Raw genomic sequence first — 19545 nt, 5'->3', positions numbered from 1 at the left:
TTCCACCAGCTACAAGGCACAAGTAAGTAGTGTGATGGAATACTCACCACTTGCCTGGATGAGTGCAGCTCCAACAACACTCAAGAAGCTCAACACCATCCAGGACAAAGCAGCCTGCTTGATTGGCACCCCATCCACCGCCTTAAACATTCACTCCCTCCACCACCGGCGTACCATGGCTGCAGCGTGTACCATCTACAAGATGCACTGCAGCAACTCGCCAAGGCTTCTTCAGCAGCACCTCCCAAATCCGCAACTTCTTCCACCTATAAGGACAAGGGCAGAAGGCGCATGGGAACACCACCACCTCCAAGTTTCCCTCCAAGTCACACACCATCCTGACTTTGAAGTAGATCACCGTTCCTTCATCGTTACTGGGTCAAAATCCTGGTACACCCTCCCTAACAGCACTGTGGGAGCACCTTCATCACACGGACTGCAGTGGTTCAAGAAGGCAGCTCACCACCACCTTCTCAAGGGCAATTAGGGATGGGCAATAAATGCTGGCCTTGCCAGCGACGCCCACATCCCAGGAAAGAATTTTAAAAATGTTCTGTTAATCACAAACTCTGAACTCAAGGGCTGAAGAGCTGGGATCATTAGCTTGAATACATAAAATAAACAGTGATGCAATTGACCTCTATCGCAACATCTATAGTTTCCTTCCAACAGAAATTTTGCCCAACTGAAGGGTTTCTTTAGTTTGACATGTTGCAAAGTGGGTAGTCTACATCAATTGTTCAAAACTCCAATATTAATAAGAATATATGATTTCTTAGCATACTTCTGTTCACTTAACTAAAATATTCAGTTGTCAGGCATTTCTTTTACTGGAACTGACTGTAACAAAATGACATTTTCTTTTTTCAAAGTATTCCATAAATTTGTTTATTGTTTCCAGAAAGATTTAAGATGCTTCAGCATCAAAAAAGCATGTTTTAGAATAGTGGTTCTTTGAGTGTAAATGTAGAATGGTAGAATGTTATTACAATGTGCATAACCTAATTACAAAGAAATTGTGCATATAGTAAAAGGGATGTTGTAGGCTGAAGTCTTAAAGAAGCGCTGTGATTAGGGTGAAAGTGAGCATTCTTTGGGAATTTAACTATCTGGATAGGTCTCATTAAAATGCTCTTACGGGTTTGGTGTGTGTGGGGTAGCCGAAGAATTAGAGATTCAGCTTTGTTCAATGATAGATCATCAACAGCAAACATTAAAGAATGCATTAAGGTATATGATCCTCACTAAGCAGGTAAGTTGGTCAGAGCTAAGGCTTTTAATGCTATGGGGCAATAGAGAGCAGAGTGCAAACAAAGCCTGCTTAGAACACTCATGATCGCCTGTACCATCTATCCCTGGGGCTGTATTTGCCAGTCAAGAAGCAGCTGCTCATCACGTATGAAGCAGTAATGCATTAAAATATTGAGGCTGTACAAGGAGGCAGTTCCTGACCTGCGCCATCTTCAGAATGATGAGTTCTGGTTAAGGTAACAACAGCTCTCAGTTTCTATGCCACTGGTGCTATCTGATGCTATCTAGTTGCAATAGGCGGCACCACAGGAGTGAACCAGTATTCGGTCCACAGTCATAAGTCAAGTTCCTGAGGTCTGCTTGACCATGCCCACCAGCACATTAATTTTGATACAGAGCAGTACGTGTAATTCCAAAGACAACAAGGCTTCAGCCAGTTTGTGCAGTTCCCTGGATTCAGGTAATAATCAATTGTACCAAGGTCTTTGGAAGATATTAAGGGGAAACTAGATAGGTAAATGGGGGAGAAAAGAATAGAAGGTTATGTTGATGGATTGAGATGAAGTATGGTAGGAGGAGGTTTGTGTGGAGCCTAAACATATCCTCCAGGCATAGACCCATTGGGGCGAATAATCTGTTTCCATTCTGTAAAACTCTATGTAATTCTATGAATGATTAAACATTGCTTCAGATATGTAGATAACTCTGGTGGCAGCCTTTACTATGCTATTAAAATGCTATCCAAAACGGTGAAACATTGCTGCATGCTGCACAACATTACTATTGCTAAAGACATTAACCTGCTGTTTAAAGTGACTTAACAGGCACCAGTGTATGATAAGGGACAGGAGAAGAACCACTTCAGATCTCTGACTGATGAAGCCTTACTCAATCATCTTGGGCCAGAAATTAGGTTCGGGGGCTTGCCGCGTGTGCAAGCCCCCGATGTGCACTTACCTGGCGCGCTGACATTTCAATCCTGGCCCGCATTGCATTTCCTGTCACTGGCCCGCTTCAGGTCCTGCCGCGCTGTGCGTGCGTGACCCAGCGGCGTACTTAGTGCGATGAGCCGGCTGGGATCACGTGAGCACTGGGCAACCAATGGGAGGTTGCAAAAGTTCATTCATGAGTTTGATAGTAAGAACTGTCAAACTCATGAAAACTCCTGGCACCAAAACACTACTTAAACTTGAAAGAAAATTTAAAAAAACATCGCACTACTTAAATAAACTATAAATAACTGTAAAAAACTATTATAAACAATAATTTTAAATTTTGAAAAAAATTATTATATAAAAAATTGGGGCTAAAAATACACTTACCTTACTGTAAAGCCTTCAAAAAAAATGAACCTGTGGAAAAATTTTCTAATTTTACTTAATAGACCACTTACCTGTTAAAAGTAAGTACGTACGGTTGCTTTTTCCATGCGTAAAAACCGGAGTCTTTTCCCCACGGGCAACTCTAATAAAAAAAGGGAAGTTCAGCGCGCACACGCTGCCTGATATGTCGTACGCATTCCGCCTCTTAACCCCTTGGGTCAGAGGAGAGGAAATGCCGGTTTTCCCCTCATGCGCTGTGCATGCTGAAAACCGGCAATTCCTCCGGGCCCACGCGTGAGTATCCCGTCCGTACTCACGCGTTGGGACAGGAATTACTGGCCCCTTATCTACATTATTCAGGCTGCTGGAGATGTTGAACAGAGACTTTCACAGAGCATTTAGACCTTGGTACATAATCAGAACAAGCAAATGTACCTTACACAAGATCCAACATTCCCTGTTAAAAGTGATCTGCTGAGAGGCGTACTTTTCCACTCATATTTAGAGAGGATTCAGACTGGTTGGAACTCAGCACCTCCGAGCCTCACTGAAGATCCCTTTGGCAATAAGCCCCCACTTACAACGCTATTACCTTCACTGTGAACATAGGAGCAGGACTAGGGCATTCAGATCCTCAAGCCTATTCCACCATTCAATTAGATCATGACTGGTCTGTATATCGATGCCATTTATCCACCTTTGTTCTATACCTTGATACCCTTACTATTTCCACTTGTTCCCACCTCTGGAAAATCACCCAATTGCACCCCTGCCTCAGCTCATCTGTTGTTGAAACCCTTATCTATGACTTTATTACCTCTGGACTTGACTATTCCAACACACTCCTGGCTGGCCTCCCATGTTCTACCCTTTGTAAACTTGAGGTCATCCAAAACTCTGCTGCCCATGTCCTAACTCGCACCGAGTCCTGTTCACCCATCACCTGTGCTCGCTGACCTACATTGGCTCCCGGGTAAGCAGCACCTCAATTTTAAAATTCACATCTTTGTTTTCAAATCCTTCCATGGCCTCGCCTCTCCATTTTCTCTGTAATCTCCTCCAGACCCACAACCCTCCGAGATATCTGCGCCCCTCTAATTCTGGCCTCTTGAGCATCCCCAATTTTAATCGCTCCACCATTGGTGATCGTGCCTTCAGCTGCCAAAGCCCTAAGTTCTTGAATTCCCACCCTAAACCTCTCTGCCTCTCTATCTCTCTTTCCTCCTTTAAGACGCGCCTTAAAACCTACCTCTTTGACCAAGCTTTTAGTCATCTGCCCTAATATCTCCTTATGTGGCTCGATGTCAAATTTTGTTCTGTAACCCTCCTGTGCAGCGCCTTGGGACGTTTTACCATGTTAAAGGTGCTATATAAATACAAGTTGTTGTTGTTGAACAAAAATCTATCGATCTCAGTCTTGAGAATTTCAATTGTCCTAGCATCCACAGCCTTTTGGATGAGAGAGCTCTAGATTTCCACTATCCTTTGTGTGACAAAATGCTTCTTGATTTCATTCCTAAATGACCGAGTTCTAATTTTAAGATTATGCCTAAGTGTGAACCCCATTGTATCTCCCTACCCTACGGAAAATGTATGGAAACAGAATATTTCCCCTTGCAGTTCTTCGCCTTCATCCTGGGAGGTGCCAGAGACCGTATGCCTGGACCTTTCACCTGCAAAGCTAAGGGGATCACATTAGTCATGGCAGTTGGATGTCTTTCTTTGCTATCTGAAAGTTGTGAAACTTACTACAGATACACAATGCTCAGTACATAGCATGTGCATGCAGATGCTTTCATGCCTACTTTGGGGTGGGTGGGGTAGAACCTACTCCTTAAATGTTTCCAGGGCTAACCAACTCAATTATGCAGTCTTCTCCTGAAATCGTCCCCTTCGCTTCTGATGCCATTACTTGTTCCAATACTGTAAGCCAGCTTGATGCTGTTAACTTCCATATAGACAAAAAGTGTCTCTCTCCTTCCCAGCACTTTAGCTTCAAGTCTGCACAGAGACCTTTTGGTAAAGCCAGCTTTCCTTGTGCACGGCTAAGACGCGGTCCTGGAATTGCACTCTGCAGTTGACTAAATGTCACCGGCTATTACATATACTTGTTAAGTGGCTGCTAAAAGCACCTCAGAAGTGTAAAGCTGCATTATCAGAGGGGAGTGGGAATTGGTCAGATTTTTCACATTAGCACTGATGTCAAAGTAGTGAAAGATTCCTCCTGATGGAAAACATGGGATTTCACATGGAAGAACATCATTTTGTTCAATATTTTTATTTGTATTGCTTGTTTAACAATATTAACATTTTAGAAAAATAGAGACATTAACAATCTGATAATCAAAGACAGAACGCATACCTCTCTATAGGGCTGATTTTAACTCCCTCCATTGGATGTAAATGGGGTAGTTCAGGAGCAAATATTGTATTGGGTCACTTGCTATCCTGTTTACTCGGCCGTTTCGCCACTGCCACCTTGGAAAGGCACAAGTAAGGAGTGTGATGGAATACTCTCCACTTGCCTGGATGACTACAGCTCCAACAACACTCAAGAAGCTCAACACCATCCAGGACAAAGCAGCCTGCTTGATTGGCACCCCATCCACAACCTTAAACATTCACTCCCTCCACCACCGGCGTACCGTGGCTGCAGTATGTACCATCTACAAGATGCACTGCAGCAACTCGCCAAGGCTTCTTCGGCAGCACCTCCCAAACCCGCAACCTCTTCCACCTAGAAGGACAAGGGCAGCAGGTGCATGGGAACACCACCACCTCCAAGTTCCCCCCCAAGTCACACACCATCCTGACTTGGAAATATATCATCGATCCTTCATCGTCGCTGGGTCAAAATCCTGGCCCTCCCTACCTAACAGCACTGTGGGAGTACCTTCACCACACGGACTGCAGCAGTTCAAAAAGGCAGCTCACCACCATCTTCTCAAGGGCAATTAGGGATGGGCAAAAAATGCTGGCCTTGCCAGCGATGCCCACATCCCATAAACAAATTTTAAAAAGTGTCCTGAGATGGGTGGCTAGAGCGTCCATCTGTTTCAGGCAGAAGGCTGCAATGTACTGTTGTGGTCCTATGACATACACAGAGCCCCAATTGCAATTAGGAGGTACAAACAGGTGGCGCATGCTCCACCCATTTGCAACGGGCAGTGAGCAGCCTACTCAACGGCCCTTAAAGGCAGGTTGCTCACAAAATAGCTCAGGGAACCTGCTTTTTTAGAACTCAAGGCCACTGCCTCCCCGCCTGTGGCCCCCTGGAGATTGCCTCCACCCCTTTTCCCAAGCTTCAAGTGTTAGTTGACCCAGCTGATTTCCCGCCCTCTCCCAGGTACGGCAAGCTGCAGCTCACCGCCGGAATCTAAATGACACCTGGCAAGAACAGTCGAGTGGTGGGCATGCTGCACCCGCTGCCTGCCCACCCAACACTACTGGTTAAGATTGGTCCTTCTGTGTTCATTATTGCTAAACTGATATAGTTCATAGTCACAATTGAGGGATACACTGCAGTTACATGTAATGTTATAATCAAGGTTTAACACAAATAGAACAACACATGCTACTGAAGTTTAAATTAGTTGTATTAAACCAGTTTCCTTGAACATGACTTGAGTTTTCTTGATTCTTTGATCATTTTTTGAGATAACTCTGAAATGCTTCGTTGGTTCTTCAAAATTATCTCATTTCATTTTTATTGTACTTACACAGCATCTCACTGCTCTGGTGCACTTTGAAAGCCATCACATAAATTGCCTCCAAATTCATTAGGTCATGTCAAGCAAGAAAAGCAGTGCATTGTTAAAATATGTTCTATGGAGCTACTTACTTGGCTGTAAACTCATTAAAGAAATATATAAACAGTTCACTGAGGATTTTATATATACAGTGAAATTATAAGTAAACAAGACTAACTGAAACCACTGTAAAATTAATAGTATGTGAATTAGTACAATCTTGTAGTCATCCCTGCAGAGAATCAAAACTCATCCATTCATGGTTGTACTAAAGAAATCCATCAAGTTATTCACAAGCCATTACAGTTTTAATAATATTCTGCATTTAAGCTTACTTAATGTTCAGAATGACATCCTGCCTGAAAAAGGGCATTAATGAATCATTTGAAGCATGCAGAACAATTCAAAGGCTTTCGTAACTTAACCTGCAAGACTATCAGAGTTGCAGTGTAAGATTTTGGTCAGACCTCAATGGCTTTTCTGTTACAAATGGGAGCTTTGCATTATCTGCCCCCTCGAGACCTTTTCATTCTGTTGATTGTTCACAGATGCAATGGAATCCATTCCCATAAGGTTGACAGAAGAGTGTTTTTCTCATTCAATGCTATTTGAAGACGGCCAATTTAGAAACAAGGACATCGTCTTTGAGCAAGTGTGAATGAATTACATGCCCATCCACTGGGAGGCACATAGCACATGATGGGAAAGTGAAAGGTGTGACGGTGTGGTTACTACTATTGTTTCATGGGAAAAAGGCTATAAGTTCGCCGCAATTCATTCGATAAAGTACTACATAGTAAGCTCATGGCAAGGAGACAAATAGCTGAATGGTTAGCAAATTGGCTAAAAAGTAGAATGCAGAGAGTAGGGGTAAAGGGTAGTTACTCAGATTGAAAGAAGGTAGAAAGCAATGTTCCACAAGGATCAGTGCTGGGACCGCTGTTGTTCATAATTTACATCAATGATTTGGATTTAGGAATAAGCAACTCAATATCAGCATTTGCAGATGATACCAAACTGGGGGGTATAGCTAACACTGAGGCAGAATGCAACATAATACAGAAAGACATTAGAAAACTTGCAGACTGAGCAGTTAAGTGGAAAATGAACTTTAATTAATATAGATAAATGGGAAGTGATGCACTTTGGTAGGAAAAATAAAGGCATCACCTATACCTTAGAAAATAAGAAACTGAATGGGGTAGAAGAAAAAAAGAATCTCGGGATACAGGCGAACAAATCATTAAAAGCAGAACCACAGGTCAGTAAAGCAATTTAAAATGCTAAAAAAGCATTGGGATTTATTACTAGGGATATAGAATTCAAAAGTAATGAAGTAACTGGATTGATCTTCGAAAGAGCCGGCATAGACTTGATGGACTGAATGGCCTCCTTCTGTACTGTACTATTCTATGCTTCTATGGGGGAAAAATTGAGTCGCGCCCCCTTTGGGGCGCTAACTTCGCCGGGGCACTAAAACCCGAAAAAATTAGCGCCCTCGCGGCTGAAATTCATCAGTAGCACCCCAAGAGGGTAGCGGGGTGCTACTGGAAACGCCCCGCCTCCCACTTGGGGCACTGCAAGGCAATTTCGTGGCACTACATGCCGCAGCGCCACGCTCTGTGGCATGTCGCACCGTGGTACTGCAGGCCTTCCTCTCCTTCTTAAAGCTGGGCCACCAGGGATCGGAGTGCTGGCAAAAGAGCCCGGCATTTGAGAGAAGTGCCGGGCTCACGGAGCGCAGCTGGCACCCCGTGGGGGTGCTGAAGAGGAGGCTGGGGACGGCAATGGGGGCAGGTGCTGGCAGGCAGCCAGCAACAAAAATGGCCGCCTGGCACTTCGCCTTTAATTAGCGCCACCCCGGCTGCAGGAAGGCCCCCCTGACCCCGTCAGACATAGCATCCGGCGGTAAGTCAGGGGGCGCTACCGAAGGTCACAGCTGGGGCGCGAGCGGGGCGCTGCACACGGCGATGATGCAGGGTGCTAACGGTTACCACTGCCGCTAACCTCCAGCTGAATTTCGCGGGAGGCATTGGCGGCACCGCGCCCAGGCGCTAGTTGCTTTGCGCCTCCCGTTCGTGCCCTCTTTGGGCGCTAACGGGAGGCACAAAGCAACCAAATTTTTCCCCTATGATTCTAAATTATGTTAAACTTGTATCGTACCCTGGTCAGGCTGCACTTAAAGTACTGTGCACAATTTTGGTCTCCATATTATAAAAATTACATAGAAGCAATGGAGAAAGTGAGCACTGAGGATCGTTAAGGTTCTGATTGACAATTAAATTTCCTGCTCACGCTCATTAAGGAGGCTGCATTCCATTTTGGTGGCTAGCACTTCAATTAACGACCTCTACTAACAGCAACCAGCTGAAAAAGAGTAAACAAGACGTTGCTGAGGATTTCGACCGTTACTTACAGCCATGCTCAGCTTTCACTGTTCACTTGCTGCTGGAGATAGACTATGTTTGAAGAGGAGTTTTGAGACACACTGTGTTAGATTCGTATATCTTGATGTTGTGTGTCCTTCAATAACTAGACAAGAGACTGCAGGGAACAATCAACAGGTGTTTACTGGATGAGGGTTACTCTAAAACTAACTGTACAGATCCCTACTCAGGGTTTATATACAGGTGTGGTCACTGCCGGTACTACAGTATACAGGAGCTGTAAAAAGTAGTTCTCCCCTTAAAGGTACATACACTACAATTCCTCCCCTTTTAGATTAACAGTACCATAACATTCATTTACCAATTAACACTTTTAACATGCAACATTAACTGAAAATAGTCCATTTATAAATTCAGTCTTTGGGGTGGCTTCCTGATCCTTTCTGGATAGCGCCTTTCCTGAGTGTTTTGCTCTTGGTGCGAAGGCGATTCTGGCCCCCTGTCGTCGGTTGGTTCATCAGCTTCCGATGCTACTGTTTCTGGGGTAGATGCTACCTGTATGTCGGGTTCATCACCAGGTACGCGAGACATGGGGTTGACTCGTTCCTGTGACTCTAGGATCTGGTCGACATGGCGTCTCACAATGTTCTCCCCAACATCCACTGTGTACATTAGTGGCCCCTGCCATGTGCATATCATTCCTGGTTGCCATTTCTCTGTTCGGTAGTCGCGGGCCAAGGCTGGTTGCCCTACATTGAAGCTCTTTGTCGGCTTCTCATTGGTGTGCTGGAATTGCTTATTCTCAACATCTCTTCGTACATTTGGTCTGAGCAAATCCAGATGAGATCTCAACCTTCGGTTAAAGAACATCATTGCCGGGGTCTGGTTGGTGACTGCATGTGTCGCATTTCTGTAGGCTAACAGAAAATTGTCCACCTTATGCTGCAGTGGAATGTCATCATCGCACATGGCCCTTACTGCTTTTTTAAAGGTTTGTACGAACCTCTCAGCCAATTCATTTGTGGCTGGGTGATATGGGGCGGATCCTTTTCATGAATCTTCGAAACTCTTCGGACACAAACTGTAGTCCGTTATCAGAGCAAATCTGCTCTGGCAAGCCGTTCCTGGCAAATATGGTCCGTAGGACTGCAATAGTTTTCTCCGTGGTGGTGGACGACATTTTGATCACCTCAGGCCATTTTGAGTGCGCATCCACGGCTATTAAAAACATTGAGTCCATGAATGGACCAGCAAAATCAATATGCACCCATTGCCATGCAGATGAGGGCCACTCCCATGGGTGTAGAGGGGCATGTGGTGGTGCATTTTGGACCTTCTTGCATCCTGAGCAGCTCTTTGTCAGGTCCTCGATTTGCTGATCGATCCCCGGCCACCACACATAAGCCCTAGCAAGGCTTTTCATTTTCACCCCTCCCAGATGGCCTTCGTGAAGCTCATTGAGCACTCTCTCCGTTAACATGGGTGGAATTACCACTCGGGATCCACACATCAAGGTCCCCTGGCATACTGACAGCTGTTCTCTTCTGGATGAGAATGCTGGCAACAGTGAGTCGCCATGTGTTGGCCATCCCTTCACCGTCAAGTCATATACCTGAGACAGTGTCGGGTCATTTCGGGCCTCCTTCTCTATATCAGCGTTAGATACTGGCAAGCGTTCAATTATAGTCGAATAAAATATTTCGACAGGGTCCACTGCTGGTGCTTCCTCCGCAGCAGGCAGTGGCAGGAATGATAGCCCATCAGCGTTTTCATGCTGTTTCGTGCCCTTATACTTGATTTCATATTGGTTCGCCCCTAGAAAAAGGGACCATCTTTGCAGCCGTTGCGCAGTCATCACCTGAACGCCCTTCTTTGGATTAAAGATGGAGACAAGTGGTTGGTGGTCTGTCAGCAAGGTGAACTTCTGCCCGTGCAGATAGTGGTTGAACTTTTTCACTCCCCACACTAGGCTGAGGGCCTCCCTGTCAATCTGGGCGTAGTTACGCTCGGCTGAGGTTAGTCACCGAGACACAAAGGCTACTGGCCTCTCCGAGCCGTCTGGGAATTTGTGCAACAGCACCGCTCCAATGCCATAGGGTGATGCATCACACGCCAACTGAATTGATAGTGCTGGGTTGAAATGAGCCAACACCTCTTTTGATGTGATAAATTCTTTGCACTTCTGGAAAGCTTGTTTATGTTCATCATTCCACTTCCATGGTACCCCCGTTTGCAGCAGGGTGTTCAGTGGATGTAGTACGGTAGACAAATTCGGCAAGAACTTATGGTAGTAGTTCACCAGCCCAAGGAACGACCTCAGTTGTGACACATTTTCCGGTGCTGGAGCCTTGACTACTGCCTCAATCATTTCAGGGGACTTATGTAACCCCTCTTCATCAATAACGTGGCCACAATATGAGATCTGCTTCTGGAAAAACTCACATTTGTGGCGATTAGCTCAGAGCCCATATTCCTTCAATCTAGTGAGCACCTGCTCCAGGTTGGCAAGGTGATCACTGTCATTTTCGCCCGTGACCAGGATGTCGTCCAAATAACACTGGGTCCCTGGAATCCCTTGCAGGACTTGATCCATTGCCCTTTGCCAAATAGCCGGAGCTGATGCTACCCCGAACACCAGCCGGTTGTATTGATAGAGACCTTTATGAGTGCTGATCGTGAGGTACTGTTTCAAGGCTTCTTCTACCTCCATTTGCAGGTACGCCTGGGCCAGATCAATCTTAGTGAAGCGTTTCCCTCCAGATAGTGAGGCGAAAATATCTTCAATCCGTGGAAGCGGATATTGTACTGTGTGAAGGACTGGGTTCATTGTCACCTTAAAGTCCCCACTGATGCAAACCTTCTTTGGTTCCCCAGGCGTATTACTCAATGACCTCTTCATTACAGGAACGATGGGTGTAGCCCACTTGCTCCCGTCCACTTTGGACAGTACTCCTGAACGTTCCAAACCTTCCAGCTCTGCTTCGACGGCAGGGCGGATCGCATAAGGCACCAGTCTGGCCTTAAAAAACTTTGGGCTTGCATTTTCCTCTATTTTGATCATCGCTGTTATGCCTTTTAGTGTTACGAGTCCCTCCTGGAACACTTCTTGTGCGTCAGTTAGCATTTTTGACAGTCGTCCAGCTGTGACGTCATCATCGTTTTTGGCATCTACAGTCAGTGCTTGTATGGAATGCCAATCTAGCTGTATCTTCCGGATCCATTCACGTCCTAGTAGTGGTGGTCCTCCATCTGGCAATACATATAGGTCCATTTTTGGTGTTTCCTTGCCATTATATATAACATTCACCCTTATTTTTCCTTTGGGGTAGACTTTTTGCCCCGTGTACGTCTTCAAGATAATCTCTGTATCTCTCATGGGTATATGTGAGAATAGCCGCTTGTAGTCCCTTCGGTTTATGACTGTTAGGGCTGATCCTGTGTCCAATTCCATTTTCACTTGGACTCCAGCTATCTTGAGTGTGACCCAGATAGTTTGGTGATCCTCCATTTTGATCACCTTATGTAGTTTCAGACAACCCAGCTCCTTGCTTCCGGAGTCTGTATCACTTTTCTGTTCATCTGAACTACTCTCCGTCACCTTATGTACCTTCTTGTACTTCTCCTGTGGAGATTTCTTGCTGCTGGGTTTCTTTCCCGACCTGCAGACTCTTGCTATGTGTCCTACTTTTCCACACTGTCTGCACACTTTGTCCTTGAACCAGCAATCATTATGGTCGTGTGTTGTTCTGCCGCAGCGATAGCACTTCACTGTTCCGTATGACATTTCATTTGCGCCATATTCTTGCGGTCTCTGTTGTATCTCTGCAGTGCCCCGTGCGGCTGCTTCGTGTGATACTGCCATGCTGAAAGCCTTGTCCAGCGTAAGATCCTTTTCTGATAGTAGCCGTTTCTGGGTTCCTTCACTTTGAAGCCCACACACAAACTTGTCCCTTAATGTATCTGCTAGTCCTGTTCCAAACTGGCAGTGCTTCGATAGCTTGCACAGTTCCGTTAAATACTTAGCATTACTTTCATCTTTATGCTGGTTCCTTTTGTGAAACTTAAATCTTTCTGCTATCAGCAGTGGTGTGGGGTTTAAGTGGTCCTGTAGGATTGACACTATGTTTTCAAAATCCTTTTCCACTGGCTTCTCTGGGGTTACTAGGTTTCACAGTAAGCCATACGTTTTTGCACCCATTGAATTCAACAATACCAGCGCTTTCCTCTCATCTGGCACTTCATTCACCTTGCAGTACACTTCTATGCGTTCGACATATGTCGTCCAATCTTCGACTTCATTGTCGAACGCTGTGACACTGCCACTCTTCGGCATCCCTGGGTATGGTTAGACTGGCTCAAAATGGCGTTTTCCTGCGCTCTCCCTTCTTCTCCGCTGTGGCTCAAAATGGCGTTTTCCCGCGCTCTCCCTTCTTCCCCGCTGACGCTGCTCGGCCCTTGAACACCGGCTGTGCTCTGCACGTTATCCTTTCTTCCCCGCTGATGCTGCTCAGCCCTTGAACACCGGCTGTGCTCTGCGCATTTTCCTGCACGCCTCTCTCGTTGACGCCACTCGGTCCTGAACTCCGACTGCGCCCTGTGCGCTCTACCCTCTCTCTTCTCCCGTCGACGCTGCTCGGTCCTGAACACCGGCTGCGCCCTGTGCGCTCTACCCTCCCTCTTCCCCCGTCGACGCTGCTCGGCCTTTTTCTGTGCCGTCGGTCGGCTGTAGCCGCCGCTGTCCAGGAAGGGTCTGCGCCGTACCTGTTGCCAGCCCGTTTCGCTGGACCACCGTGACTGGAGAACCAAGCCCAGCTCTCAACAGCCTCCCCTGCGATGCTCAAGTCTCCGCAGGATGGTCGACGCCCGTGCTTCTAGACTCGGCCTTCTTCTTTCACTTTTCTCCAGGAGCGAATCCCTGGGAGGTGATGCAGAGTTTCAGGTAGGTTTGAATCTTCTTTTCGCCAATGTTAGATCCGTGTATCTTGATGTTGTGTGTCCTTCAATAACTAGACAAGAGACTGCAGGGAACAATCAACAGGTGTTTACTGAATGAGGGTTACTCTGAAACTAATTATACAGATCCCTACTCAGGTTTTATATACAGGTGTGGTCACTGCCGGTACTACAGTATACAGGAGCTGTAAAAAGTAGTTCTCCCCTTAAAGGTACATACACTACACACTGGGTGACTTTCAGGGACACTTTGCCAAGACTTCACCAACACTATCAACATTTTTCCAGGAAGTTCTCTGAGGACTTTACCTAAAGAGAGTGACTGCTTTGCTACTGTACCTTATTGGAGACCTTATAGGAATCACCAGGAGAAAGAGAGTGCTTGGCCATGGGGATCTTGTTAGGGGTCCCCCTTGGTCTGGAGGAGGAATGGGAGAAGGACATGAGGCCAGGCATAGCAGCTCCAGCTGCTGCAGGAGAGAGGGACAGGAGGGTGAGGTGCGCTCCTTCCCAGCTCCGTCCCCCATCCCCGCTTGTGGGTACAAGACATCCCTCCTCCTCTGGACCTCCTCCACCAGGACCTCCAGTGCTGCATCAGAGAGCCTGTGTGCCCTCTCCCCCAGTCCCTGAGCCATCCTGAAACATTCCATTGTGTATCAGTCAGTGTACTCTACACCTTCAGTGGAAGTGGGTGCATGGAGGCTACATATACCAGTCCACAAAAATAACTTCTAAATAGAGCTCGAGCGCTATACCTGAGGGTGTTTGTTTTAGCGCCTCCAGGTACGTTTAAATCATGGTAATCATCAATTAACCCCAAAATTGCATCCTTAAACCAGACTTTCAAACAGGCATGCCTTATTAGCACAGCACCCACTTAGTGCCTGTTTTCAGCCTTTCCCCCAAAAAAACCCCAATGTTTCCATTAGTGGGAGAATCCTAAACTAGGGATCATTAATACAAGATAGTTACTAAGAATTCCAATAGGGTAATAAGGAGACATTTCTTTACTCAGAGAGTGGTTAGAATGTGGAACTCGCTACCACAGGAACTTTCAAAAGGGAACTAGATGAGTACATGAGAGAAAAAGGAATAGAAAGATATGGTGAAAGGCTGAGATGAGGTAGATAGAATGGGAAGAGACTCATGTGGAGTATAAGCACCGACTAGTTGGGCTGAATGGCCTGTTTCTGTGCTGTATGTTCTATGTAATTCCTGATGAAACAATTGGGATGATACATTGGAAAAGAGCATCAAGCTACCCTCAGAAAGAATTAAAACCATGGATGATTGCTAATATTCTCTTCTGCTGAGAATGGGAAATAAAAAGAGCTGAAGAAACTAAATTGATAACTTTGCCATGATTCAAGGTGCTATAATATTGGCCCTGCCAAAACAACAGTGCGGCTAATGGTGCTCACTGTTATATATGCGCAAATGGTGCAGCAACTTCAGGCGAGGAGCAGATGCGTGGATAAACTCAAGTATCCAAAAGTTGCTGTCTAAGTTGCGCCTCTCCGCCGTTAGCTTTGCGAAAACGTCATCTCACTGTTTGCCTCACCATTCAAATGCATTGAATGGCATGAAGTTCGTGTATTTGCATGGTAGATATGAACTAAACTCGCCACAGAAGGTTAAATCTTGTCCATTCCAGTCTAAGAATCCTTTTAACGATGTGAAAAGTGTTAATTACTGCCAAACAACCTCTCTGACACCGAAAATTAACTATTACAAGTGTGCAGTCTCATTCTTTCATGTTTTAATTCTTGTTAGAGATTTCAAAAATGTAAAATTTAAATTTAAAAACTTTTTTCACTTTCCTTTCTGCCTCTTTCTTCATTCTTCCTTAATCCAATCTGTCTTTCCCTCTCTTTCTATACCTGATTTGACATTGAATTCACCCACTCCAAGTTACACTTCTTTCTCACTCCTTCTGCTGTTTATTTCATGATCCTTCAATCTGATTGGTTAAGGAGATACACAGTTGCTTGTTCTGTTCACTCAGGTCCCAGATGCCCAGTTCCCCTCGCTGTGAGATTATCAGCTCACACTTTCAGCAATTTGCCACGCAAAAATTGTAAAAACCTACACATGCAAGGACAAGGCTAACTACCAGAAGATGCCATTAGATGCTCTGCTACAGCAAAATCTGGCCCGTTATATCAGTGCCGTTAGCTCCCGATGTAACGATCTCATACAGCTGGCAGCACTACTTGGTTTTTAATTGTTTTGTTTATTCGTTCATGGGATGTGAGCATCGCTGGTAAGGCCAACATTTGTTGCCTTGTGCCTTGTAGATGGTGGAAAGGCTTTGGGGAGTCAGGATGTGAGACACTTGCCTGGGTGTTGCTGGGTCTCACCATTTCCCGCCTGTTTCCAGAGCTCCAGAGATCCATTTTCAGCACATCTGTGGGCTGACAACAATATGTAAATCCCTGGATTTCATAATGGTAGCTGCTGATGATGTCATTACTTCACATTTGCACAGTGGCGTAATTGTCATATGCAGGAGCCAATGAGCAGAGATCAGCTTCACCTTTATGCATAAACAGAGAGAGAGAGAGAGACACTTAGGTCACTCTCCTGTGACTTGGACTATAATATAAAAGCACCCTTCAGAGATCTAGAGCTCAGACCATTATATTTAGGAGGTAGATGCATCATAAAGGCCAATTCATTCTTCAGCAGCTTGTGCCACTCAGTCTAACTGCAAAATGAGCAAGTAAACAACGTAAGTTACGCAGGGAAGGAAACCTACCATGCTTACCCGGTCTGGTCTGTATGTGACTCTAGTCCCACACCAATGTTGTTGAGTCTTACCTGCACTCTGAAGTGGCTTGGCAAGCCACTCAGTGTTATCAAGCCATTACATAGCATTTCAAGAAGGCCCACCACCACCTTCTTGGGGCAACGAGGGATGGGCAATAAAATCTGGCCTTGACAGTGATGCGCACATCCTGAGAATGAATGAAACGATAGCGTTGAGCACTGAGTATTGTCATCAAAACTCAGCGCAAAAGTTTATTATCACTGTAAGCACCAGTTTACAATTAAAATTTATTGAATTAATTTTAATGGAGTCAGGGAAATGTGGAGAATCAAATTTAAATGTTCCTCCAGCATGCACTGGTAATGCTGTTAAAATGCCTGGCTGCATTAAAAAAGCATAAATCATTCCGAATCTGTGTCTATCATGGACCAGATACCACATGTTTCATTTTTCTGCTTATAATACACATATTTATTTTATGGCTTCCTAGGTTTCTATAAATAGGAGGAAAGCATACAACAATGAGAAATTGCATTTATATAGCATCTTTAACACAGAAATAAATGTCCCAAGGCACTTCACAGAGACGTAAGCAAAATGAACAGCAAGCCAAAGAAGATGATATTCAGAGGGATGACCAAAAGCTTGGTTGAAGAGGTGGAATTTGTGGAGAAGGAGGGAGTCAAAGCACACAGGGAGGTCCTCTTCCATTCCGATGGGTGGAAGAGTCATCCCCAGGAGACCAAGACAGTCTAGTTGCAGATTGCAGAGGAGGTCACAAGCAGGGATGTGTTCAGGAGGACCTGGGTGCAGTGCCGCAAAGGTTTCAATGATCTCATTAGATCAGGAGACGTTAGTACAAAGCCACACTCAACCTCATCCTGTTGTGCCTCTCATCACATCCCCATCACTCTGCCTTCCCTACCCTACTCCTGCACATCCTTGCAACATACCTTGCAACTCCACCCATCCCTCTCTACCTACATCATCACATCCCCATCTCACTAACCACCCTTCACACTCACCCTCATCCTAGTGCAATCATACCAACTAACAACACACAAGGGTAGGCACTTGGGTGTTTTATGCAATGTTTATGTAAAGTTTCTGTTAACGTGGTGCCAAACATAAAAATCTTAATTTTCAACACTTTCAGATTTGTGTGCTCCTTTGGGAGTGGCTTAGTGAGTTGCAGTGAATGGTGAGACATAATGGTACCCCTCGCAATGGTGATAAGTTGTGAAAGGAATGTCTTGGTCATTGTAGGGATGCTTTATGGTGTTGGTGTGGGGTTGTGCCAACCTGTCGCATCATGTCTTCTTCTTCTTAGGCAGTCCTTCGGAAGCGAGGTTGACTTGCTTCCACATTAAAAATGAGTTCTCAGGTGACTGATGAGCCCAATGCGGGACCTACAGCCTCTGTCACAGGTGGGGCAGATGGTGGTTCAAGGGGCGGGTGGGTGGGGTGCTTGGGTTGACGTGTGCTCCTTGCGCTGCTTGCGCTTGGCTTCCACTTGCTCCTGGTGAAGAGAGTCAGTGTTCGGCTCCTTCTCGGATGCTGCCCCTCCACTTTGTGCGGTCTTGGGCCATGGATTCCCAGGTGTCAGTGGGGATGTTGCACTTTTTCAAGGAGGCTTTGAGGGTGTCCTTGAAGTGTTTCCTCTGCCCACCTGGGGCTCTCTTGCCATGCGGGAGCTCCAAGTAGAGTGTTTGTTTTGGGCATGCGGACGATGTGACCCGTCAATCGGAGCTGATTGAGTGTGGTCAAAGCTTCGATGCTGGGGCTGTTCGCCTGAAATATAGAAACATAGAAACATAAAAACATAGAAGATAGGAGCAGGAGTAGGCCATTCGGCCCCTCGAGCCTGCTCCACCATTCAATGCGATCATGGCTGATCATCCAAATTCAGTAGCCTGTCCCTGCTTTCTCCCCATATGCCTTGATGCCTTTAGCCTTAAGAAATATATCCAAATCCTTCTTGAATATATTTAATGAATTGGCCTCTACTGCCTTCTGTGGTAGGGAATTCCACAGGTTCACCACTCTCTGGGTGAATAAATTCCTCCTCACCTCTGTCCTAAATGGCTTACCCCTTATCCTTAGCCTGTGACCCCTGGTTCTGGACTCCCCGACCATCGGGAACATCCTTCCTGCATCTAGCCTGTCTAGTCCTGTTAGAATTTTATAAGTATCAATGAGATCCCCTCTCATTCTTCTAAACTCCAGTGAGTACAAGCCCAATCGACCCAATCTCTCCTCATACGTCATTCCTGCCATCCCAGGTATCAGCCTGGTGAATCTTCGCTGCACTCCCTCCATGGCAAGAACATCCTCAGATAAGGTGACCAAAACTGCACACAATACTCAAGATGTGATCTCACCAAGGCCCTGTACAACTGCAGCAGGAGATCCTTGTCCCTGTACTCAAACCCTCTCGCTACGAAGGCCAACATACCATTTGCCTTCTTAACCGTCTGCTGCACCTGCATGCTTACCTTCAGTGACTGGTGCACAAGGACGCCCAGGTCTCGTTGCACTTCCCCTTCTCCCAATCTATTGCCATTCAGATAATAATCTGCCTTCTTGTTTTTGACACCAAAGTGGATAAGCTCGCATTTATCCACGTTATATTGCATCTGCCGTGCTTCTGCCCAATCTCCCAACCTGTCCAAATCATACTGGAATTTCTCGGCATCCTCCTCGCAGCACACACGCCCGCCCAGCTTTGTATTGTCTGCAAACTTGGAGATATTACATCTAGTTCCCTTGTCCAGATCATTAATATATATTGTGAACAGCTGGGGCCCAAGGACCGATCCCTGCGGTACCCCACTAGTCACTGCCTGCCACTCGGAAAAAGAGCCGTTTATTCCAACTCTTTGCTTTCTGTCTGCCAACCAGTTCTCTATCCAAGTCAATACCTTGCCCCCAATCCCATGTGCCTTAACTTTACATGCTAATCTCTTATGCTGGACCTTATCGAAAGCCTTTTGAAAGTCCAAATACACCACATCCACTGGTTCTCCCTTATCTATTTTACCAGTTACATCCTCAAAAAATTCCAGCAGATTAGTCAAGCACGATTTACCTTTTGTAAATCCATGTTGACTTTG

This window comes from Somniosus microcephalus, chromosome 1 (genome assembly GCF_052327205.1).
Source record: "Somniosus microcephalus isolate GS21.2 chromosome 1, FLI_Smic_1.0, whole genome shotgun sequence".
NCBI classification, from domain to species: Eukaryota; Metazoa; Chordata; class Chondrichthyes; order Squaliformes; family Somniosidae; genus Somniosus; species Somniosus microcephalus.
This window is presented reverse-complemented; position numbering follows the sequence as displayed.